Source organism: Xenopus tropicalis, chromosome 5 (genome assembly GCF_000004195.4).
Source record: "Xenopus tropicalis strain Nigerian chromosome 5, UCB_Xtro_10.0, whole genome shotgun sequence".
NCBI lineage: Eukaryota > Metazoa > Chordata > Amphibia > Anura > Pipidae > Xenopus > Xenopus tropicalis.
The window spans coordinates 141,978,807-142,004,312 of NC_030681.2; the positions used below are offsets into that span (position 1 = coordinate 141,978,807).

The 25,506-nt window shown below is 44.3% G+C and overlaps 1 protein-coding gene across 1 annotated transcript in view; it reads left to right on the top strand.

Annotated features, from left to right (window-relative positions):
* The first annotated feature begins 10,513 nt into the window (after nucleotides 1–10,513).
* Nucleotides 10,514–25,506, top strand: part of kcns3 (potassium voltage-gated channel, modifier subfamily S, member 3) — a 63,475-nt gene continuing 48,482 nt past the window's right edge. The window contains exon 1 of the mRNA XM_031903070.1: nucleotides 10,514–10,654. The gene's annotated coding sequence lies outside the window, so the exon portion shown is untranslated. The remainder of the gene's footprint in view (nucleotides 10,655–25,506) is intronic.

The following is a 25,506-nucleotide window of genomic DNA, read 5'->3' on the forward strand; positions in this document are numbered from 1 at the left end:
GTAGGTTTGCTAGGGCTTCGAGTGAGCCCAAGATATTAGCTTTGAGTAGCGTGAATGTATTGTCCTGGTGTGGGGTTAGCCACCAGTGCACATAAATTAATTGGCTGGCCAGATAGTATAGTCTCATATTAGGTAGGGCCAGGCCTCCCTGAGTGACAGGGGCTTGCAGGGTTTTTAAGCTTATGCGAGGGTGTTCTCCTGCCCCTAGAAACCTTAGGATCAGGGAGTCAATGCGTTTAAACCATTTGGCACGGGGAGGTACTGTACTTATGAAAGATATATAAGAATTTTGGGAGAAATACCATTTTTAATAGGTTGATTCTGCCTGGCAGGGTGAGCTGTGCCCATGTATCTATTTTATTGGATAGGTTTTGTACTATCGGGGTCAGATTTCCTTCTTCAAATTTTGTATGTTGTTTGTTCCCCCAAGAGTAATTTTGCAAATCTGTGCCATTGTCACTTTTTGCCTAACAGAACCTACCCCTCTATCTTTAAAGCATTCTAAATGACAGAGGCTGTTAAATGGAGGACAACCTTCCCTAGCATGCATGGGCAGTATGAAAACCAGGAACCCACCACTTGGGTTGTGTAAGGCACTGGTGATCTTCATGGAACACGTGACTCTTTCAAAGATTTATTGGGGTAATTGTGTATTGATTGTCTTGATGTCACCCACCATGAGGAACATATGAGGAATATTTTTGTCTTTTCAAAAAATTTTCAGCAAATCAAAATGTGACTCAACTGTAACCACAGAGTCTGGCTTCTGTATAGCTGGGTAACACAATAGAGATGCTCCCTCTCCAGCCGCTTTCCTATCTGTGGCTGGGGAGCGGAGGAAGCAGTTGGGCAGGGAGTGGGTGGGGAGTTCAAAGTAGAAAATGCTGTCTGCTATAGGAATTGCGCCATCATGTTATGCCACTGGAAACAATAGTTCATTTTCCATTCTGGCCCATTCATAAAAGGGATTTGTGGCTAAACACACTCCGTGCATTTATGTCCATCTCTTGTCTCCTGAGGCAAGTAACACAGGGGAACCCTGGAGCTACAACCTCCCTGAATGGTAATTCCCACTGCGTCAGTACATAGAGAATACCGTACAAACGTCATGTTGATGCTGAGCACTGGAAATGAAGCCATCCTGACCCAGACAATATTAGGCACAATTGCAAAGTATTAAGAAAAGAGTTAAGAAAAACAGCTAAGTGGGGGGGCACTTTCACCCAACAAGCAGAAATCATTGCAATTGGATGAGAACAAGGCCTGTTGTTATTTTGACAGCCAACAAGTATTTAATTCACTACAAATATATCCCACATGTACCCCTGGTAGGAGAATGGAACATTCCCAACTGAGGTTAATTCAGAATTAACCTTCCCTACTCAACAGGGAGCTCCCATAAGAATGCACAATTATTATTCTGTGGTTACAGAGGCAGACAGCGAGCCGTGCGGTGGGATAGTCTTTCTTTGTCAGGTTTCACAAATACAGTGTTTAAATAAGGACATTTTTGCATAAGTCTGGTCTGGATAAATATTTACTCTCTTTGCTTCAGCCCTGGGATGTATATAACCTTCTAATTCTGACATTGCATTGCTGTAAAATACAATACCCATAATCCTCTTCCAGACAGTGCTGTTGGCTGGAGTACATTAGACATTGTTCTAACAGTGTCACACACAACCTGCATCCCATGTAACATTGCAATGTCTCCAGTAGATGGCAGCAGAGAGAGCTGATCAATCACATAGTGATAGAGAGACCTGTTCTCTGCACTCCAGCCCTGTGCTGCAAGCTTTCTATATACCATTACATAACATCATAACCCACCCATCGCCTCAAGGCTTTTGCTTGACAATAATAGCACAGGCGGAAAAGTGTATAAATGGTTACTAATAAATGTAATTGCAGTTGAAAGCAGCGCTCGGTTCCTCCTCCAGGTCTGTTAATCAGATGGCTTCTGCTGCTACATTGTTTCAAGAGTCATGGAACCAGAGGACAGGATAAACAAACTCTACTTTCAATGGCGACTACATTTACAAATAAGAGTAACAACCCTCTTTTAAGGACAACTAAAACTTAATGTTGCACATTATGTATTTGGGTTCTGTACCAGCCCAAGGCAACCCCAGCCCTTTAGCAGGTAAGATCTGTGCCCCCAAAGATGCCCCCAGTAGCCCCCCATCTTCTTTTCTGCTGATTCTTTAGGCTGGTGAATTAAGTTCAGTGTCTAAAATATGGCATTTCTAGGAACATACATTCCTAACAGAGCAAGCAGTATGGGAGCTCCTGCCCATGAATAAAGATGGCAGGTACAGAAGAATCCATAAACATTACTGAGCAATTCTGGAAGAAGTTAGGGAATGAGGGCCCCCATCAGTGTGGGAGGGGTGGTAGAGGAGGTACTCCAAACAGTGTGGACTGTGTGTGTGAGGGGGGGGGGGGGGGCAAGAGTTAAAAAGGTGTTATTAGCTGGGTGTAAAAGGACTGGGGAATTATCACGGCATGGGGGATTATGGTTTGGGTTTTGGCTTAATGGGCATGGTCGGGGTGACATGGCATCTCTTGCCATGTATCTGATCGTTCCTTTCACATGGAGCCATAGAACATATACAGTGTTGGACTGGGATCCTGGAGCTGTTACCTGAGGGTCCCCTCACCCCAGTTGTGAGCTCCTGCTCCCTGCTCTCTCCTCCCCCGGCGCCAGGTACTGCACCCCCCTCAGTGATCGGGGTAGGAGTGCCAGCGCATGCAGTTCTGGACAGGGGGCGCCAGCACACACAGCTCTCAGCGGGGAGGAGCAGGCTGGGTCAGTGGGGGCCACAGGGCCCACCAAATTTTTCCCTGGTATCCCGCTGGCCCAGTCCAACCCTAAACATAGACCACGACCCACACATTGTGACCATTAGATAACAACTCCCGAAGTGCATTGACAGTTTGCCCTGGCACCCCGCCATCTGACCACCATTGCTTTCCACTAGTGATGAGTGAATTTGTTCGGCAGGCATGGATTCGCCACAAATTTCCGCATTTCGCCATTGGCGAATTGGTTCATGAAATTTCCAGGAAAATTTGCCATGTGTAAAAAAATTTTGTCGCAATTCAAATTGGGCGCGGTCACATCAAATTGGGCACGGTCGTGTCAAAAAAGGGCGGGTGACAAAAAAAAGACATGGGTGACCAAAAAAGACGCGGGCGAAAAAAAACTGCGGAATGCATTTGTTGCACAATTTTGTTGTCATCCGCTGTCGGGGGGATCAGGGGCCTGGTCATATATGCAAGGGGCATTTTCTTTTTATTGGGACCTCATTCTACTTGTTGGCAGGGCCAAACACCATGGTCAGAATGAGCTGGCAGAGCCAGCCAACTTCCTGCCCAGGACTGAGGGAAGGGATTGGTTTGTGGAAGGAACCTGTGGCTGGGGTGGCAGGACCTTGTGGTACCCAGTGGGCCCAAGACACCACAGTCTGCCCAACCAAGGGGCCCATGTGACTAATGTACTAATAAATGAGGCCCATTGGGAGGGAGGGCCCTGCTACCTATTATAATTACTGACGGAGGGCCTGCATGGAAACCCTACTGAGAAATATGGCAGTTTTCTCTCAAGGCATTGCTCTATTTCCCCATACTCCCTGCACCCAGGGCTTCTGGGAGTGATTCCTAGAGAGCAGAAAGATGCACCCGGGGCTTCTGGGAGTGATTCCTAGAGAGCAGTATGATGCACCCTGGGCTTCTGGGAGTGATTCCTAGAGAGCAGAATGATGCACCCGGGGCTTCTGGGAGTGATTCCTAGAGAGCAGAATGATGCACCCGGGGCTTCTGGGAGTGATTCCTAGAGAGCAGTATGATGCACACAGGGCTTCTGGGAGTGATTCCTAGAGAGCAGAATGATGCACCCGGGGCTTCTGGGAGTGATTCCTAGAGAGCAGAATGATGCACCCGGGGCTTCTGGGAGTGATTCCTAGAGAGCAGAATGATGCACCCGGGGCTTCTGGGAGTGATTCCTAGAGAGCAGTATGATGCACACAGGGCTTCTGGGAGTGATTCCTAGAGAGCAGTATGATGCACCCGGGGCTTCTGGGAGTGATTCCTAGAGAGCAGAATGATGCACCCGGGGCTTCTGGGAGTGATTCCTAGAGAGCAGTATGATGCACCCGGGGCTTCTGGGAGTGATTCCTAGAGAGCAGTATGATGCACCCGGGGCTTCTGGGAGTGATTCCTAGAGAGCAGTATGATGCACCCGGGACTTCTGGGAGTGATTCCTAGAGAGCAGTATGATGCACCCGGGGCTTCTGGGAGTGATTCCTAGAGAGCAGTATGATGCACCCGGGGCTTCTGGGAGTGATTCCTAGAGAGCAGTATGATGCACACAGGGCTTCTGGGAGTGATTCCTAGAGAGCAGTATGATGCACCCGGGGCTTCTGGGAGTGATTCCTAGAGAGCGGTATGATGCACACGGGGCTTCTGGGAGTGATTCCTAGAGAGCAGTATGATGCACACAGGGCTTCTGGGAGTGATTCCTAGAGAGCAGAATGATGCACCCGGGGCTTCTGGGAGTGATTCCTAGAGAGCAGTATGATGCACACAGGGCTTCTGGGAGTGATTCCTAGAGAGCAGAATGATGCACCCGGGGCTTCTGGGAGTGATTCCTAGAGAGCAGTATGATGCACCCGGGGCTTCTGGGAGTGATTCCTAGAGAGCAGTATGACGCACCCGGGGCTTCTGGGAGGGATTCCTAGAGAGCAGTATGACGCACCCGGGGCTTCTGGGAGTGATTCCTAGAGAGCAGTATGAAGCACCCGGGGCTTCTGGGAGTGATTCCTAGAGAGCGGAATGATGCACCCGGGGCTTCTGGGAGTGATTCCTAGAGAGCGGTATGATGCACACGGGGCTTCTGGGAGTGATTCCTAGAGAGCGGTATGATGCACCCGGGGCTTCTGGGAGTGATTCCTAGAGAGCGGTATGATGCACCCGGGGCTTCTGGGAGTGATTCCTAGAGAGCAGTATGATGCACCCGGGGCTTCTGGGAGTGATTCCTAGAGAGCAGTATGATGCACCCGGGGCTTCTGGGAGTGATTCCTAGAGAGCAGTATGATGCACCCGGGGCTTCTGGGAGTGATTCCTAGAGAGCAGTATGATGCACCCGGGGCTTCTGGGAGTGATTCCTAGAGAGCAGTATGATGCACCCGGGGCTTCTGGGAGTGATTCCTAGAGAGCAGTATGATGCACACAGGCAGTGCTGGAAGGACATTATATTTACAAAGGAAAGCTAAATAATGGCTTTGCTGCTAATATTAGATCCCTCAGAGAGAACACTGACCTGAAATCTCATCCTTATCCCTGCATTGAATTCAACTGCTCCTATTTATGGAAAACGCCCAGATTTTGTGCTTCTAATTGCCAGAAACCCAAGAAACCCGAGCCTGTCTCACTGACAGTGCGGGGAGGGGGGGTTAAAGTGTAAATGGATGCAAACATAAAAATCAAATATTGCCCCCATGAAAGAACATATCTTTCTAGGCAACTTTCCAATACACATTTGTTGCAATGCTTCAGTGTTTAATGTAATTGCTGCTGGATGCAGTATGTGTCTGAACTGCTGGTTCTGACTGTGTGTGCTTATGGGCACTAGGGGGAGCTCTTCTTATTGTAGGATTTTCAAGATATTACCATGCTAATATATAATGTAATCTGAGCACCCCTGCTGCCTGCTTTTTTGGCGGGGGCGATTCCCTGGGCACAATTACTCTCTTGAGTAGGAAGCATCTCATGCCGTGTATCTGATCGTTCCTTTCACATGGAGCCATAGAACATAGACAATGTTGGACTGGGATCCTGGAGCTGTTACCTGGGGGTCCCCTCACCCCAGTTGTGAGCTCCTGCTCCCTGCTCTCTCCTCCCCTGGCGCCAGGTACTGCACCCCCCTCAGTGATCGGGGTAGGAGTGCCAGTGCATGCAGTTCTGGACAGGGGGGCGCCAGCACACACAGCTCACAGCGGGGAAATAGGAGGAGCAGGCTGGGTCAGTGGGGGCCACAGGGCCCACAGAGTTTTTCCCTTGTATCCCGCCAGCCCAGTCCAACCCTAAACATAGACCACGACCCACACATTGGGAGCAATAGATAACTCCCAAAGCGCACTGACAGTTTGCCCTGGCACCCCGCCATCTGACTACCATTGCTTTCCTCCACTGGTGAGCGAATTTTTTCCCAGGCATGGATTCGCTGCAAATTTCTGCATTTCGTCATTGGCGCATTGTTTCGCGAAACTTCCAGGAAAATTCGCTGTGGAAAAATTCGCTGAGCATAAAATATTTTAGTTGCACTTCAAATTGGGCGCGATCGTGTCAAATTGGGCACGGTTATGTTGAAAAACGTCAAAAAAACGCGGGTGACAAAAAAATAAGCCTCGGGTGACAAAAAAATCGGGCGACAAATGCGTTTCGCAAATTTTTCACCGTTTCACAAATTTTCTTTTCTTGCGAATTTTATGCCAAAGCAAAACGGGACAGATTTGTTCACCACTACTTTCCACCACATGCCAGTTGCCATTAAAAGGTGTGCCACAAGCACTGAGTAGATTGTAAGCTCTTTGCTTAGGAGCAGCAGAAGAAACAGTATTGGAGAAAAGTAATGAGCATGGCTGGATTTCATACAATAAATACACTGATCCAAGCTGCTATATGACAACAACAAAGGTGTGTGTACCTGTCTGATGTATACACATGCATTATTGTGTGTGTATTAGTGTGTGTGTATTAGTGTGTCCTGCATATAAAGTACAGTATAATGAATGTGGATCAGGGGTGTGTGCCTGTGTGTGAGTATTAGTGTGCCTATGGGTGTGTGTGCCTATGGGTGAGTATTAGTGTGCCTATGGGTGTGTGTGCCTATGGGTGCCTATGGGTGTGTGTGCCTATGGGTGAGTATTAGTGTGCCCATGGGTGTGTGTGCCTATTGGTGCCTATGGGTGTGTGTGCCTATGGGTGAGTATTAGTGTGCCTATGGGTGAGTATTAGTGTGCCTATGGGTGTGTGTGCCTATGGGTGTGTGTGCCTATGGGTGCCTATGGGTGTGTGTGCCTATGGGTGTGTGTGCCTATGGGTGAGTATTAGTGTGCCCATGGGTGTATGTGCCTATGGGTGTGTGTGCCTATGGGTGAGTATTAGTGTGCCCATGGGTGTGTGTGCCTATGGGTGTGTGTGCCTATGGGTGAGTATTAGTGTGCCCATGGGTGTATGTGCCTATGGGTGTGTGTGCCTATGGGTGAGTATTAGTGTGCCCATGGGTGTGTGTGCCTATGGGTGTGTGTGCCTATGGGTGCCTATGGGTGTGTGTGCCTATGGGTGAGTATTAGTGTGCCCATGGGTGTGTGTGCCTATGGGTGAGTATTAGTGTGCCTATGGGTGAGTATTAGTGTGCCTATGGGTGAGTATTAGTGTGCCCATGGGTGTATGTGCCTATGGGTGCCTATGGGTGAGTATTAGTGTGCCTATGGGTGCCTATGGGTGTGTGTGCCTATGGGTGCCTATGGGTGTGTGGACACAGGGATCCCCCCAGCTGCCAGGGAGCAGGAGGAGAGGCAGGTTGGCAGGGCAGCAGGGGGGCCGGACCAGAGATGAGCAGCTCCAATGATGGCTGTGTCTCTCCCGGCTCCGTCCCCTCCCCATGCAGCCTGAGTGCTCGGCAGAGACCGGTTGCTGCTGCTGCAGAGCCTGGGACTCTCTGCACTGATCCAGCGTCCGAGCCCCACAGCCCAGGTAAGTGGCACCTGAGAGTGCCGGGGGGCCCCACCAGCCTGTGCTGCCCACTCACTTCTTATCAGAACTTTCTTACTGACCCACTGCAGTGGGTGAGGGGGGCACATCTGCCAACTCATGCACAGAGCTGCTTCCATTCTACCTGCCTGTGCCTTATACTGGGGGGCACCCAGCCTGCAGCCCTCCTGCTCTCCCACTACTCCCAGCATCCATCATCTGAGAGCTGCAGCTCAGGACTCCTAATGGAGATAAAAGTACCCTATCTATGTTATAATCTGTTATTTATAGAGCTACAAGGTGGGCATCTGATTTAAATGGATGACAAGGCAGGAGGGCTGGGCACAAACTTGGTACAGTATGTGGGTAACTTTGTGTATTGGGTATTGTGCATGGGAATAGAAATGCTGGCTGGTATTCAGCAAGGATTGTATGGTGGGGGTACTTATCCTGGGGCAGATCTGACTGTGTGTGGGTTTATATTATAGATCCAGAGGGAACTGGTCTTTATTCATTGTACTGCTTAAAGTCTATGTATTGTTTGCTTTGTATATCTAAATATATTTATTGAATGGGATTGTACACTGAGCAGTTATAGAGATACAACTGCAGCCCCCCCCCCCCCCCATGGCATCATGGTTGCTGACTGCAGGGTAAATCTAAGGGGGCAATTGGGAATAATTTCAGATCCCGGGAGCCAGAGTAGTCCTGGTACAGTAAGCAATATGGCAGCTGCAATGTGTGGGGGCAGTAAAGTGAATGTGAGCTGCTGTTAAAGATACAACGAACTTCCCTTTGTAAATAATGAACGAGCATTCTCTGCTGTCCCGGGATGAACGTCTCTTTCCCACCTTGTATAATGTAACTTGTCAGCGGGACGCACAGGTAGTAGGGCCCCAGCCAGGATCAGAATACATTTTGTATTGATTTTCGGCACGATCAGGGTTGCAGGGAGTTGTAGTTAAGTAGCAGACAAAGGGCTGTGGGCTTCTGCCTCTACATTACATTACTAGGCTTGGAGAGTTGGACTAAGTGTAGGACCCCCAGCATTGGAAGGCACCTTGACTGGTAAAGATACCTTGTATATAGTGGGTGTCATTTATAAACACTGGGCAAATTTGCCCCTGGGCAGTAACTCATGGGAACCATGCTTTTAGTGTAGTGCACTGCAGCTGGCTAGTAAAATCTAATCACTGATTGGTTGCTATGGGTTACTGCCCAGTGTTTATAAAAGTGCCTTATAGAAAGGGAGTGGGTGCTGGTACCTCAAGCGTGTTATATACAGTGTATATACATGTTATATACAGTATATAGAGAGGCAGTAGGTACTGGCACTTAAAGTCTATTATATAGTGAGAGGCAGTAGGCACTGGCACCTAAAGTACATTATACAGTGAGAGGCTGTAGGTACTGGCACTTAAAGTACATTATACAGTGAGAGGCAGTAGGTACTGGCACCTAAAGTACATTATACAGTGAGAGGCAGTGGGTACTGGCACCTAAAGTACATTATACATTATACAGTGAGAGGAAGTAGGTACTGGCACCTAAAATACATTATACAGTGAGAAGCAGTGGGTACTGGCAACTTAAGTACATTATACAGTGAGAGGCAGTGGGTACTGGCACCTAAAGAACATTATACAGTGAGAGGCAGTGGGTACTGGCACCTAAATTACATTATACAGTGAGAGGCAGTAGGTACTGGCACCTAAAGTACATTATACAGTGAGAGGCAGTAGGTATTGGCACCTAAAGTACATTATACAGTGAGAGGCAGAAGGTATTGGCACCTAAAGTACATTATACAGTGAGAGGCGGCAGGTACTGGCACCTAAAGTACACTATACAGTGAGAGGCAGTAGGTACTGGCACCTAAAGTACACTATACAGTGAGAGGCAGTAGGTACTGGCACCTAAAGTACATTATACAGTGAGAGGCAGTAGGTACTGGCACCTAAAGTACATTATACAGTGAGAGGCAGTGGGTACTGGCACCCCAAGCACAAGGTGGTGATGCGCCTGACACAGTTGTGTCTGATTGTTTAAATACTCACACTTGTGTTATTACTTCAGCCCAAATCGGCAGTGTGTTATTATTTCTGGCATCAAAATGTCACCTTCAAAGTAGCGGCGGCACTGAGCAGCGCTATAAGGGAGTGCAACGAGTGGCTTTGACTGCAAGGACTGCGGCACAAGTTGTGTGACTGGATTTTACGTTTTCCCAAAACTGATACCGTTGTCTCTGTCTCATACAGATAAACTGCATTATTTCCCCTGAATTTTATGGTTTTGTGGAATTTACTACGTAAAAATTTTTTACATTTGCCCCCTGGGAATGTAACATGTGGGTTCTGCTGCTGTTCCTATGGATTCCAGTAAATGAATAAATAGATGTTTGGATAAACAGTGGCATAAAGATCCTCTGACAGCCCCCACCCTGGGGAAAACAATTTCAGGCCCCCTGCCAGCTGTGGCTCTGGGCCCCCCTTTTCACAGGGTCTGTTGTACTGTAGTTACATAACTGGATTGTAAGCTCTTTGTCTAATATAGAATCTATAGTGCTGGCAGTCAAGCACCACTGGCAGGACTTTGCTTGGCGGAATTAACCCTAGAGCTGCTGGCAGGAATAAGAGTGCATGTGTATATATGTGAGGGGCTGTGCATAGGAGCTGTAGTGCACACAGGGATCCCCCCAGCTGCCAGGGAGCAGGAGGAGAGGCAGGTTGGCAGGGCAGCAGGGGGGCCGGACCAGAGATGAGCAGCTCCAATGATGGCTGTGTCTCTCCCGGCTCCGTCCCCTCCCCATGCAGCCTGAGTGCTCGGCAGAGACCGGTTGCTGCTGCTGCAGAGCCTGGGACTCTCTGCACTGATCCAGCGTCCGAGCCCCACAGCCCAGGTAAGTGGCACCTGAGAGTGCCGGGGGGCCCCACCAGCCTGTGCTGCCCACTCACTTCTTATCAGAACTTTCTTACTGACCCACTGCAGTGGGTGAGGGGGGCACATCTGCCAACTCATGCACAGAGCTGCTTTCCTTCTACCTGCCTGTGCCTTATACTGGGGGGCACCCAGCCTGCAGCCCCCCTGCTCTCCCACCACTCCCTGCAGCTTGGGACCCCCTTCCATAGTCAGTAATGGAGATACACCTACTTTATTGGCTAAAATAATTTGTAGGCTACATAGGGTACTGCGGTGCAGGCAGCATGTGTGTGACTTTGTGTGTTGTGTGTGTATTGGAGGATTGTGTTGTTATAGGATGTACTTTGCTTCCCTTGTAATGAAGCAGGAGTTTTTGCTGCCCCAAGGATGAGAGTGTCTGTCCAATCTCCAGCAATCTTTCTATAATTGCCGTGATCTGCTTGTTATTTACCTTTGTTTGGGGAAGGTCGGGAGTTCTTGTATGTAACATTGTTACAGGTATATAGTGTTGTATCAGTTGCGCCATCTGGCTGGGGCTGCCATGGATGCTGGGAGTTGTAGTTTAGTAACAGAGGGCTGCATGCTTGTGTGTCTGGGTGCAGTCTATTCTGTACTGAGACACATTTACAGGGCTGGTTTTAGCTTAGGGAAGAAAGCATAGTTGCCCTGGGGTCCCAGAATTAGAAGGGCCCCTCGAGGGGCAAAGATAATAGAAATGTTATATTGTGTGTGTAGCTAAATATGTTCAACCTATACATCAGGAATGGCCAACCTGTGGCCCACCGGCTTCTCTGGTTTGTTATAAACTTTAATCTAAAGTTGGCCATACACACTAAGAGCCAAATTTGCAGTTCTTTGCCCACTGCAGCCATGCAAGATTAGGATCCAGTCTGGTTCGCCCAATTGTTTGGCCCCTGGGCCATCAACTGCATCCAATGAGGAGAATGCATAGAACCAATGGGAGAGGAACAAATACGTTCTTATGCACGGGATGCCATGCTGCACTGACTGTGGGGGGCTGTCAGTAGGGTAGCAAGATAATGCCCCAACACTTTTACATTCTAGAGCCACATGTGAGACAGACAAGGCACCAGCTGATGTTGTTGCTTTAAATGGGACCTTGTTGTCTCAGCATCACTTTCTGCTCACAGAGCTTGGGACGACGCATTGCTGCCACTGAATCTGGGGCGCGTTTTGTGCAAGAGTGAAAAGTTCAACTGCAGTCACCCAGATTCCATCTGTCATTCCGTATGGTGCAGCCGTTCCCCAGTGTGTGCCAAGCGTGCCATTCTATGTGGCTGCCCTTCTGTAGAGCCATCACTGTGCTCCCTACTGGGCCCGGAGGCAGAGAGACAATGCCACAGCAGCCCACCCTTTTCATGCACAGTTTTATCTGTCTCCCCATTGGCTAATAACAGGGCATAATAATATGGGCACTGAGTACAGCTTAGTAGTAATTAGGGCTGATGTGCCAATTCTCATGTCTAGAAGCCCCTTGCTGTTGCACTTGAACATACCCAACCGAATTCTCCAGGGCAATCCTGCCAGTCCTGCCACTTGCACAGGGCATCGCAGCATGGCACTTGCACCCTCTGTACCACAGCATGGCACTTGCACTGGCACCCTCTGTACCACAGCATGGCACTTGCACTGGCACCCTCTGTACCACAGCATGGCACTTGCATCCTCTGTACCACAGGATGACACTTGCACTGGCACCCTCTGTACCAGAGCATGGCACTTGCAGTGGCACCCTCTGTACCACAGCATTACACTTGCACCCTCTGTACCACAGCATGGCACTTGCATCCTCTGTACCACAGCATGGCACTTGCACTGGCACCCTCTGTACCACAGCATGGCACTTGCATCCTCTGTACCACAGCATGGCACTTGCACTGGCACCCTCTGTACCACAGCATGGCACTTGCACTGGCACCCTCTGTACCACAGCATGGCACTTGCACTGGCACCCTCTGTACCACAGCATGGCACTTGCACTGGCAGCCTCTGTACCACAGCATGGCACTTGCACTGGCACCCTCTGTACCACAGCATGGCACTAGCACTGGCACCCTCTGTACCACAGCATGGCACTTGCATCCTCTGTACCACAGCATGACACTTGCACTGGCACCCTCTGTACCAGAGCATGGCACTTGCAGTGGCACCCTCTGTACCACAGCATTACACTTGCACCCTCTGTACCACAGCATGGCACTTGCACTGGCACCCTCCGTACCACAGCATGGCACTTGCACTGGCACCCTCCGTACCACAGCATTACACAGTGTAATGCTGTGGTACGGAGGGTGCCAGTGCAAGTGCCATGCTGTGGTACAGAGGGTGCAAGTGTAATTTATACTTGCACCCTCTGTACCACAGCATGGCACTTGCACCCTCTGTAACATAGCATGGCACCCCCTGTTTGTCTGCCGCTTCTATTGAATGTAACACCCCAGAAAGTTACACACCACAGAATGTATAACACCCCAGAATGTGAATGTGTGTGTAATATTAGGGTCGGTGGCAGGCAGACAGGGTCACCTCTGTTCTATTTATGACAGATGTCTGGGGCAGACAAAACACTAAATGTTTGCTGAGTGACTTTGCTTACATTACCGTGTGGCTTACAGGGTTCCCTGAGGAACGTGTGCAAGTTGGCCAATCTCTCACACAAATCAGCCGCACATTTAGAATCATCCACTCACATGCGCAGCTCCTGCCTCACACTCGGAGGTGGAAAGGTTATAGCCCGGCTCTGCCGCTCGTCTCTAGCAAAGCATCTTATTCATTGTTTCCTGACTCCTAGCTTTGCAACTGGAAATTGCAACTTTAGTCTTAAAGGGACATGTACATTAAATACATTAGATATCTTCAAGAAAGGGTTGGAAGGAAAATCAGTCCTTAGTACAAGTTGATCCAGGGACTGGTCCGATTGCCATCTTGGAGTCAGGAAGGAATTTTTCCCCTCTGAGGCAAATTAGAGAGGCTTCAGATGGGGTTTTTTGCCTTCCTCTGGTTCAACTTGCAGTTAGGCAGGGTCTTATAAACAAAGGTTGAACTTGTGTGGTTTTTAGCCAGACTTATTATGTTACTATGTTTTCATGCCCTAATGTCGAATGCATTTTTGCCCACATTAGCTTCACTCTGCCCCTCAGTAGATACCAGCTGAAGAGTACAGGAACCCAAGGCTGGTCAGGCTGAATATTCTCATTGGATTGCCTCCCAATATAAGGCATCCTAACACTCAACCATTAACTTTTCCATCCAAGCAATTAGGATAATGGCAGTGACACTGGCACCTCAGTGACCTTGGCAAGAGGAACAGTTTTGTGTTCACAAATTTTCATTTCATGTGAAAATGACAGTTGGCTTTGCAGGATGAATGGTTTGCTTTAGTTAGGTTGGTGGAAGTGTCACCTACTTGGATGTTCCATGGGGTGCACCTCTCGAATGCCGGCAGCACTTTATCAAGAGAGCCAGTTTGCGCGTCAGGGTGCACACAATCCGCGCCCTTGCCCTTGATTTATTCTACTTTGAACCTTATCTGTTTTTTGTAAATGAGCCAATGAGCCTGAATATCTTAGCTCAGAGGATACAAACCTGACAAATTATAAATGGGAGCAATCGCATACATGTAATATCTGTGGTGATGAATGGTAGCCTGACAGAAGGGCATTATATCTCACTCCTATTACATTAAGGTCTATGTAAAGAGCCATAAAATGAAAGGTTCATGGCTAAGTGGGTGCAGGTGACAATATAACATACATGGAAATGGCCCTTACTATAAGTCATCCTGTATTATCCGACTGCGGGAAGTGCTGCTGAGTGATTCATTGCCGGGACATGAGTAATGGCCTCTATGACCTATGTATTTATGATTATCAAAGAGTTTTCTATGTCATTGATCCAGTGAACTAACAAATGCAGCCCCCTTGTCCCTATGGCTTGACTGGCAGACGGCCTGCTGGGAGATATTTGCACCCCCATAGGCCTGGGCAGTAAACACTGTATGGGGGGAATGTGTTTTAATGTAATGCGACAGGAAAACAAAAAGCAAATTGGCACTCAGGGCTAAAGGGAAATAATTCCTTATTAGAAAGTCTTTATTTGCGAAAAAGATGCAACGTTTCGAGGCCAATCAGCCTCTTTATCAAGCATGCTTGAGGCTGATTGGCCTCGAAACGTTGCATCTTTTTCGCAAATAAAGACTTTCTAATAAGGAATTATTTCCCTTTAGCCCTGAGTGCCAATTTGCTTTTTGTTTTCCTGTCGGTTTGTGTGAGGGTGCCGATCCCTCTGGCAATGTGCACCGGGCGGTCAAATTTGGAGAACTAGGGTGTGCGGTAAGGCCTCTGTTGTAACTTTTAATGTAATGCGTCACTGCTTTGGGTTTCAGACTTGGAATGATGTCAGTCAGCACTCCCATAGCAATTGCAAACATTAAAGTCACTAACGTCAAGACAGGCACGTGTCCCTCCACTTCAGCTGTTCGCTTGGTCATAATTCCTCCAGAGAAAGGGGATTCACTCAATGAAACTCAATGAAGTTTGCCCAAAGTGGGGCAAATGTTCTTCCTTGGTACCATTCAGATGCACATTTAACATTTCACTACAGTGAAATATTAAGAAGGTACAATATGGGATAGTAAGAGATACTATATGGGATAATAGGAAGTACTGTATAGGATAGTAAGAAGTGCTACAGGTATGGGATCCCTTATCTGGAAACCTGTTATCCAGAAAGCTCCAAATTACGGAAAGCCCGTCTCCCATAGACTCCATTTTAATCAAATAATTCAGAATTGTAAAACTGATTTCCCTTTTCTCTGTAGTAATAAAACAGAACCTTGTAAATGATCGCAACTAAGATATAAATAATTCTTATTGGATGCCAAACAATCCTATTGGGTTTAATAAATGTTTTATTGATTTTTTAGTAGACTTAAGGTATGGAGATCCAAATTACAGAAAGACCCCTTATCCGGAAGACCCTTGGTCCTGAGCATTCTGGGTAAGGGGTTCTATACCTGTATATGGGATAGTAAGAGGTACCGTTTATTGGTTGCTTTATATGTTACTCTGTATGTCCAATGTATGAAACCCACTTATTGTACAGGCTGCGGGATATGTTGGCGCTTTATAAATAATGATAAAGAAATACTGTATGGGATAATAGGAGGTACTATATGGGATAGTAAGGGGTAATACATGGAATAATAGGAGGTACTGGGAGAGGGCTCACCATGGTGTTGGAACTTGCATGCCAGGATTGGAGATTGACACATTTGGCTTGGTGCACTGGTGCTTGGCTGGAGCAAGAGGAACAATTAGAGATATCCGGAAGACGACATGGGGCACCATTCTTGCTATAGGGCTGCCGTATGGGGGAATCAGTACACTAATTTTAGGTATTAGTATATCCACCCTCCCCCTATTGATACAAGTACCATCATTTGGGGTTGATCTTTCTAGAGGGCCTATTGCAGAGGATAGGGGATCACAGCCCCAAAGATCGGCAAGAATAAAATTATCTCAAGGTTAGTGGGTACCGAACGATCGTGCAGCTAGTGATCTTTCATCCGACATTGATATCGCTTCAAATGGTGATTTTTGTTGATGGATAATGATGAGCAAATCTGCCCATTTTGCTTCACCAAAATATTTGAGAAACTTCTGAAAAATTTGTGAAACTGTGAAAAATTCAAGACTTTTCTGACACAACCTCAACTCTTTTGATGTGACTGTGACTTTTTTGGACGCGACCGCAACTTTTTTTTTCTCACTCCAAATACATTACATACAAGTCAACGGGGGTTTTTCTGTACACATTTTTTCGTTGCAGTTTTGCAAATCCATGCCCTTGTCTCAGTGTTGATGGACAAACTGTACTTTTAAATGATCATGTCAAGATAAACTCGGTTGTACAATAACGAAAAGATCTTTACAAATCTACACATGTATAGCCAGCTTTACTAAAACCTGAGCTCCTGACAAATCCTTAGGTGGCCAGACTGGGGGGAAATGGGATTTTCTTAGGTGTCTCAGTAGGACACATCTGTGCATCAAGGTCCAAAACGCTGAATTCACGTAATAGTGCTGAGTTAGGGGTCATCCCTGTACCACAAGGGAACTCTTATGGACTTTCCATATAACCCATTGCCGTTCCCCCAGGCACATCCAGGGCTGCTTTTCTTCGGACCCCCCGCCCAGCTGTCCTATATCTACTACATTTATTTCCTACCAAGTTAGGAAACTTGTTGGGAAATAAATACAGTATATAAAATAGAATCGATATAGGGTTTTATAAATAATAATGATTTATTTATTAAGAGGGGCCTGGATAAGTTTTTGAACAAGCAGAATATCCAAGGCTATTGTGATACTAATATCTACAGTTAGTATTAATGTTTGTATATATAGTTTATGTATGTGAGTGTATAGATTGGTAAGTATAGGTTGTGTGCTGGGTTTACTTGGAAGGGTTGAACTTGATGGACTCTGGTCTTTTTTCAACACTATGTAACTATGTAACTATTAAATGACTGAGGTATAGATGTGCACACAGCATAAGCGCAACTCCTAATATTCAAAGTGAATCAGATTCATCACTCCCTGTTTCCCGGCTATAATACTTATTAAGCTGTTCCTAGAAAGGATCTCAGTCACGGCTAAAAGCCTGTTTTCTGCACACAGCAGTGTCTCTGTCTCTGGCAATTTATCCCATCCCCTAAACTGCAGTCTGCAAACATTTGTGTTCCCTCGGCTTGATGTATGGGTTGCTGAAGGTGCAGCTTCCGTATTGATCGCTCGCTCTCATTTAGAGACAAGAGCACTTTGCCAACTATTAGCTGTTGGTGGAACAGTTATTAAGCAACAATTCTTTATGGGACTTGCTTTGTATTATCCATTGATAATAAATAGGGTAATTATTGATAATAAATAGGGTAATTATTGATAATAAATAGGGTAATTATTGATAATAAATAGGTTAAAGGGGAAGGTCACCTTCAGCCCCAAATGCAGCGTATTTTCCCAATCACGATCTCGCTCTGGGTTCCCTTCTATCGTTTTTCTGCTTTCAGTTACCGATAGCTGTCGCTTGCTAAAATGCCCCCTGGTTTATGGGGTCACTGACCCCTGTCAGTTGCTGAGGTTTTCCACGGGGACACTTTATCAGGGGCAGTTGTTAGCAATGACCTCAAACCGCCGAGTGGATAATGGAAAGTAAGCGAAAAAAATTCTAGCAATTAAAGCATCCCTTTGTACTTAATGCTAATTAAAATGAGGTTTTCCTATTCTGTCTGAACTAAAATATATCACGTTTGCCTGAAAGGCATAAAGCAGTGTTTTTTCTGGTCTGAGCAATCAAATCTCATAGACTAAGGGCAATATTGATAAGTTTTTATCTGTCCATTCAATCAGTATCAATACTGGCTAATAAGGACTGCGGATGCAATTTCCTTGAGGATTGATCTGAATCACAATTAATTTTTTAATCAAATTCATATTTTGAATGTATGAATAATAATGTTTACTGAATCTGCCCTAAGTAAATGTTACTTACTAATGCATACAGGGTGTTTTCAGCATTACCCCTGTTACTGTTTTAAAGGAGAAGGAAAGTCATTTTGGCACTTTACTGCCAATACATTTGCCACATTAGTGCCACCTAGAACACTATATTTATTCTGCAGAAAGCTTTACCATACCTGTGTAAAGAGCCCGAGAAGCTCCCTCTGTTTGTTTAAGATAGCAGCTGCCATTTTAACTTGGTCTCAGCAGCTTCTGCTTCAGCTCTAGCCATTGGTAGCTCAGATCATACATTCTGATGGGAGGGGAGTGAATTCTTAGGAATTTTTATGGGAGGGAGGAGCAGGAGAAGGGAGAGAGGAGGTAACTGCACAATGAAGGATTTTTCTCAGAGAGGAAGTCAGATACCGAATAACATGTTTACACAAAGGAAGACAAGAAATCCTGTGTTTCTTTTAATAGAGGACTCAGTGCAGCGTTTCTGTGAGTGCTTATGGCGGTATTTACATAGACCTTTTTTGATAAAGCTTACTTTTTTTTTTTTTACCTTTCCTTCTCCTTTAAAGGAACAGTAACCCCAAAAAATGAAAGAGCTTTAAAGTAATAAAAATATAATGCACTGTTGCCCTGCACTGGTAAAACTGGTGTGTTTGCTACAGTAACACTACTATAATTTATATAATAAGCTGCTGTGTAGCCACGGGGGCAGCCATTCAAGCTGGAAAAAGGAGAAAAGGCACAGGTTACATAGCAGATAACAGATAAGCTCTGTAGAATACAATAGTGTTTTATCTGTTATCTGCTATGTGCCTGTGCCTTTTCTCCTTTGAATGGCTGCCCCCATGGCTACATAGCAGCTTATTTATATAAATTATAGTAGTCTTTCTGAAGTAAACACACAACTTTTACCAGTGCAGGGCAGCAGCACATTATATTTTAGTTACTTTTATACACTTTCAATTTTTGGTGTTACTGGGACTTATTTAATAAAAGTTAAAATGGTGTAAAAAAGAAATCGAAATTTTTACAAGAAAAAAAGATAATTAGGGACAGATTTATGAAAATGCAAGTTTAGAGTAGAATATAGGATTTTTGAAAGCATATTTATGAAATGGTGAACTCTAACTTTCATCCATTGATAATTACACTTTTAAAAATCCCATAGGAATGAATAGAATGTGAGTTTTTATGTATTAAGCTCTAAAATCACATTTTGATAAATCTGCCCCTTAGTATTTTCATCTGGCATTTTAAATTCTCAAAATTTAATAATAATTATTTTAAAATGTAGTGTATTATTGTCAGCAAAATGTCAAAGTGGATTGAGTGTTTCCTGCTCAGACTTGCATTCCTAGTATCGCTAATGGAATTTTTATTTTCCTGCGAAATAGTAATATAATAATTATTATGCTCGTTCACATGAAATTATAATAAAAAAATCAGACAAAAAATAAAATGTAAAGAAATAGATATATTTAAAAAAAAATCTAAAAATGCCTTAACTATATAGAATACATAAAAATAATACCAAAATAAATGATACAAATAATACAAAATAAAAATATATAAATAAAAATTAAGGGGCAGGTTTATTCGGAAAAATTTGAATCAATTCATTTCCACGAATGTCTGACATTTACTAAAAAGTCTGAGCTGAAAAAGTATGTGCGGGGAAAAAGTGGCAGAAAAGTCGCCAAACTGCGGTTTTTATTTAATTATCACACCAAAACCTCTACTTTTTTAAAATTGTTGTACAGGTATGGGACCTGATATCCAGAATGCTTGTGACCTGGGGTTTTCCGGATAAGGGATCTTTCCGTAATTCGGATCTCCATAACTTAAGTCTACTAAACATCATTTAAATATTAAATAAACCCAATAGGGCTGTTCTGCCCCCAATAAGGGGTAATTATATCTTAGTTGGGATCAAGTACAGGTACTGTTTTATTATTACAGAGAAAAGGGAATCATTTAACCATTAAATAAACCCAATAGGGCTGTTCTGCCCCCAATAAGGGGTAATTATATCTTAGTTGGGATCAAGTACAGGTACTGTTTTATTATTACAGAGAAAAGGGAATCATTTAACCATGAAATAAACCCAATAGGGCTGTTCTGCCCCCAATAAGGGGTAATTATATCTTAGTTGGGATCAAGTACAGGTACTGTTTTATTATTACAGAGAAAAGGGAATCATTTAACCATTAAATAAACCCAATAGGGCTGTTCTGCCCCCAATAAGGGGTAATTATATCTTAGTTGGGATCAAGTACAGGTACTGTTTTATTATTACAGAGAAAAGGGAATCATTTAACCATTAAATAAACCCAATAGGGCTGTTCTGCCCCCAATAAGGGGTAATTATATCTTAGTTGGGATCAAGTACAGGTACTGTTTTATTATTACAGAGAAAAGGGAATCATTTAACCATTAAATAAACCCAATAGGGCTGTTCTGCCCCCAATAAGGGGTAATTATATCTTAGTTGGGATCAAGTACAGGTACTGTTTTATTATTACAGAGAAAAGGGAATCATTTAACCATTAAATAAACCCAATAGGGCTGTTCTGCCCCCAATAAGGGGTAATTATATCTTAGTTGGGATCAAGTACAGGTACTGTGTTATTATTACAGAGAAAAGGGAATCATTTAACCATTAAATAAACCCAATATGGCTGTTCTGCCCCCAATAAGGGGTAATTATATCTAAGTTGGGATCAAGTACAGGTACTGTTTTATTATTACAGAGAAAAGGGAATCATTTAACCATTAAATAAACCCAATAGGGCTGTTCTGCCCCCAATAAGGGGTAATTATATCTTAGTTGGGATCAAGTACAGGTACTGTTTTATTATTACAGAGAAAAGGGAATCATTTAACCATTAAATAAACCCAATAGGGCTGTTCTGCCCCCAATAAGGGGTAATTATATCTTAGTTGGGATCAAGTACAGGTACTGTTTTATTATTACAGAGAAAAGGGAATCATTTAACCATTAAATAAACCCAATAGGGCTGTTCTGCCCCCAATAAGGGGTAATTATATCTTAGTTGGGATCAAGTACAGGTACTGTGTTATTATTACAGAGAAAAGGGAATCATTTAACCATTAAATAAACCCAATATGGCTGTTCTGCCCCCAATAAGGGGTAATTATATCTTAGTTGGGATCAAGTACAGGTACTGTTTTATTATTACAGAGAAAAGGGAATCATTTAACCATGAAATAAACCCAATAGGGCTGTTCTGCCCCAATAAGGGGTAATTATATCTTAGTTGGGATAAAGTACAGGTACTGTTTTATTATTACAGAGAAAAGGGAATCATTTAACCATGAAATAAACCCAATAGGGCTGTTCTGCCCCCAATAAGGGGTAATTATATCATAGTTGGGACCAAGTACAGGTACTGTTTTATTATTACAGAGAAAAGGGAATCATTTAACCATGAAATAAACCCAATAGGGCTGTTCTGCCCCCAATAAGGGGTAATTATATCATAGTTGGGACCAAGTACAGGTACTGTTTTATTATTACAGAGAAAAAGTTAAATCAATTTTAAAAATTAGAATTATTTGCTTATAGTGGAGTCTATGGGAGATGGCCTTCCCGTCATTCAGAACTTTCCCATACCTATAATACAAATATATAAATAATAAAAATCAGTTGGATCACGCAGGTCCAATTTAGGCAAATTAAGATAAATTTACAGTTTTCCCCTTAGTTTTCAAACAGTTGAAACTTTTTTTGGAGCGGCACATATGTTATATGTAATAGTAAAGGCTGTTCAAGGTTCTTCTTTTTTTGAAAAGCATGGGGTCCATCTAAGAGGGGAAAGTAATATATAGTTGTCAGACACCAAAAATGAATAATACTAAAGTCTTTTTTAGGTGACACTTGTGACAGGCAGTGCCTCCATAACAAGCGACTCACACGTTGCTTCCATCAATCTCTTTTAACTGAATGCCACACGGGGCTGGAAATGCTGTAGAGTGAAACAGTTGAGGACACATAGAGACTATAGCGTTCAGCTAGCACATTGTTTTTCCTCCAAGTTGGATTTTTTGACATTTTCTGTTAAAGGAGAAGGAAAGTCATTTTGGCATTTTACTGCCAATAGATTTGCCACATTAGTGCTACCTAGAACGATATATTTATTCTACAGAAAGCAATACCATACCTGAGTAAACAGCTTTAGAAGCTTTCTCCATTTGCTTAAGATAGCAGCTGCCATTTTAAATAGGTTCCTGCCTGCAGCTCTAGCTGTTATAGCTCAGATCACACATTCCTTTGGGAGGGGGGAGGGAGTTCTTAGCATTCTGGTGGGAGGGGGAGCAGGGGAGGGGAGAGAACTGCACAGACTCTGGCCCCAGGAATTAAGGATGTTTCTGAGAGAGGAAGTCAAACTCTGGAACATCATGTTTACAAAAAAGAGACAAGAAATCCTGTGTTTCTTTTGATAGAGTACTGTAAGTGCTTATGGCTGTTTTTATCTTTCCTTCTCCTTTAAGGAGATTTTGTCTAAATATGGTGTGCTACGAGACCACACTGTCCTGTTCTCTGTGGAAGGCTAAGGCAAGTGTCAAGGAATGATGTTTAACTTATCCTTAAGTGGCCCTTTTATATAAGTTATGCATAAAAATTATGTTTAGGTTGTTCCCACCCACTCTGTTCTTCATGCTAATGTAGGGGGCTGAAGGATTAGTTATCCTTTATTTAGGCAGTCCCCTAAAGTTTGGACCTAATTTATAGTTGGGAGGGGAAGTAGTTTCCTTTTCCATGGTTACTGGCAGTTTAGTAACCATTCAGGAGATGTCATTGTTCTATTTTGTAAAAGGGAAAGCCAACATGTACTCAGCCACTTTGAAGCCACCTGCTGAAAAGGGTACTCTGAGTCTAGGCGGAGGTAGTTAGTTATGAGGATAGCTTACTCTAGGAGTAAGAATTAGTATCAGGTTAGCTAGGATCAGGTTAGCCTGATGCTCCAACGAGGAGAGCAGAAGGTTTTGAGGCCCTCAGGATAGGGAGGTGCATATACAGACTTAGGGACTACTGTTGTTTGCCTAGGTTCCACTTGGAGAGCCTGTTGCTTGGGGTTGGATATTTTCAAGTAGATTATATGCAGATATATATCTGATTACTGGCCCCTGATGGGCAAATACTAGAAGTTCCATCTTCTAGAAATACCAATTATGCATGTCCTCCAAGAAATCTGTTCTGCATTTCTGCAAATAAAGAGTTACCATTTGTTTTAAGAACCAGTGACCAATTTATTTAATCAACCTTGAGAGCCACTGTTATGCAACTCCTTCCCTTCCACAATATGCAGGGCCCATTCCCAATGATTAAGAGTCACATGGTTTCAGTGTGTGCTAAACAGATAGTTTCTTGGATTAAAGGCGCTTCCATTTAACTATAACCTTACAACAATATCAGCACGTCTCTAATAAAATGGGAACATGCTTAATGTGTTTTAGTTTGGCTGCAGTTTTCTCCGTCTTCTTTCTCCAGCTTTTCTTTAGTTTGGTAGGAGCCCTAGGAACTGGGTATAGAGTTTAATTTGGGAAGAGCCCTTAGCATTGTATTTAACTTGAGTTTGGTTGGAAAGAGCACTGACCATTAAGTTTGAGCATAAGGTATAATGGTCTCCTTGGTGAGAACACTAAACATTCAGCGTGCATTATTATATTCAGCTTGCTAGAAGACAAGGCTAAGGTTTTTTTTTTATTTTATCAATTGCTTAACTATACATGGTGGCTCCAAAACCTGCTGTGCTATACTGGGTGGGTGTCTACTTCTACCTTGTACCCTGTGCATGCACCTTAGTGGTCCTTTACTTGCATAGGTGCTAACTTGCACATGTGAAGTTGCCAATGGCAAGCAATCATCAATTAGCTTTGAGCAGTCTTCTGCAAATTGGAAAATGACAGCAAAACTCTGATTGGTTGCTTTGGGTAACTGCACTGGTATTTGTAAAGCAGCACCCTTGAGCTCAGTTTGGTATTGGAGTGTGTATCGGCACAGAGTGTTAAAGTTCTCACAATTTTGCATTTAATGCATGAGCCCTATAATCTGTAATTAAACATAAAGTATTTCGGGGGGGGGGGTAACTTGAAAGTCCATTCGCGAATTGACTTCTCTTAAGATAAGGAGGTAATGACTCTTCCTACTGTAGCTTGTTCTAGTGAGGTGTAATGGCTCATCAGCTGACAACATGGTGCTACCTTCCACTGTGCACCCCTTTGTGCATCCCAGGTCCAACAGAAACAGATTTTAGGAGCCAACTATTTTGCCAAACACAAGTGAGGATATTTGGGGAAACCAAAGCATTAACCAAAGTATTTCTCTAGTGATGAGAGTGTGGCTGCAGGTCCAAAAGACCCTTATGTTAAAGTATACAGTATTTAGGTACACAGGAGGAAGGAGGTCCCTGACCCATAAAGCTTACAGTCAAAGTGGGTGGTTAAGTTACCGGCACAGAATGATAATAAGTGCTGCTATTTGCAATGCTTTTAGCGTCTCCCCATAAGCACAGCTGATTGGTTTGTAGCTCATTTAATCTCTGAAGTCTTAAGTTATGGTAATTTTGACTTTGGAATAGTAATGACTAATAACTGCATAGATTAGTAATATAGCAAGATTCCTTGTGGTACCAGAGCTGCATCAGCAAGATGCCCAACCCGCTAAGTAAGTGCTTTATTGGAAAAAACCAGACCAATATACAGGGTGAGTGCATGGTGCAAGCAGCAGGCTACTATGACTGTTTGCTTGGGGGGTGAGGGGGGGGATAGTTTTTGACATAAATCACTGTACAACAGCAGCCTTAAACAAAGGAATTCATGCCTAATGTGACTCTCACATTCATTAGGGAAAAGCAAATAGCAGCAATTGATTTTGTGCATAGGAATTTGAACAGAACCTATAAGATATATAGATTGACTCCTGTGTACCCCATTGAGCAATGCTCGGCTGGGTATAACTCACACGCTGCAGCTCAATAGTGCATTTGTTTGTTTAATTACTAAGGTGTCTGCACCCTCAGCTGAACTTTACGCTATCCTCACCAGATTCCTATCCATGTCCTTGGCATTATGTCTGGCTTTGGCCTTGCTTAATTATGGACTTGTGCTAACAAAAATTCAATTGTAAGCACTTCAGGGAAGAGATTGCCTTCTTCTTTCCTTTCTGAAGAAGGAGTTGTTCCAGCAGGCCCCTGGCGCGATTATTACTGACCCTGCGTTCAATTTCATGATCATTGTATGTAAGCTTAGACTTCTTGTAGCCGGCACTTCTTGG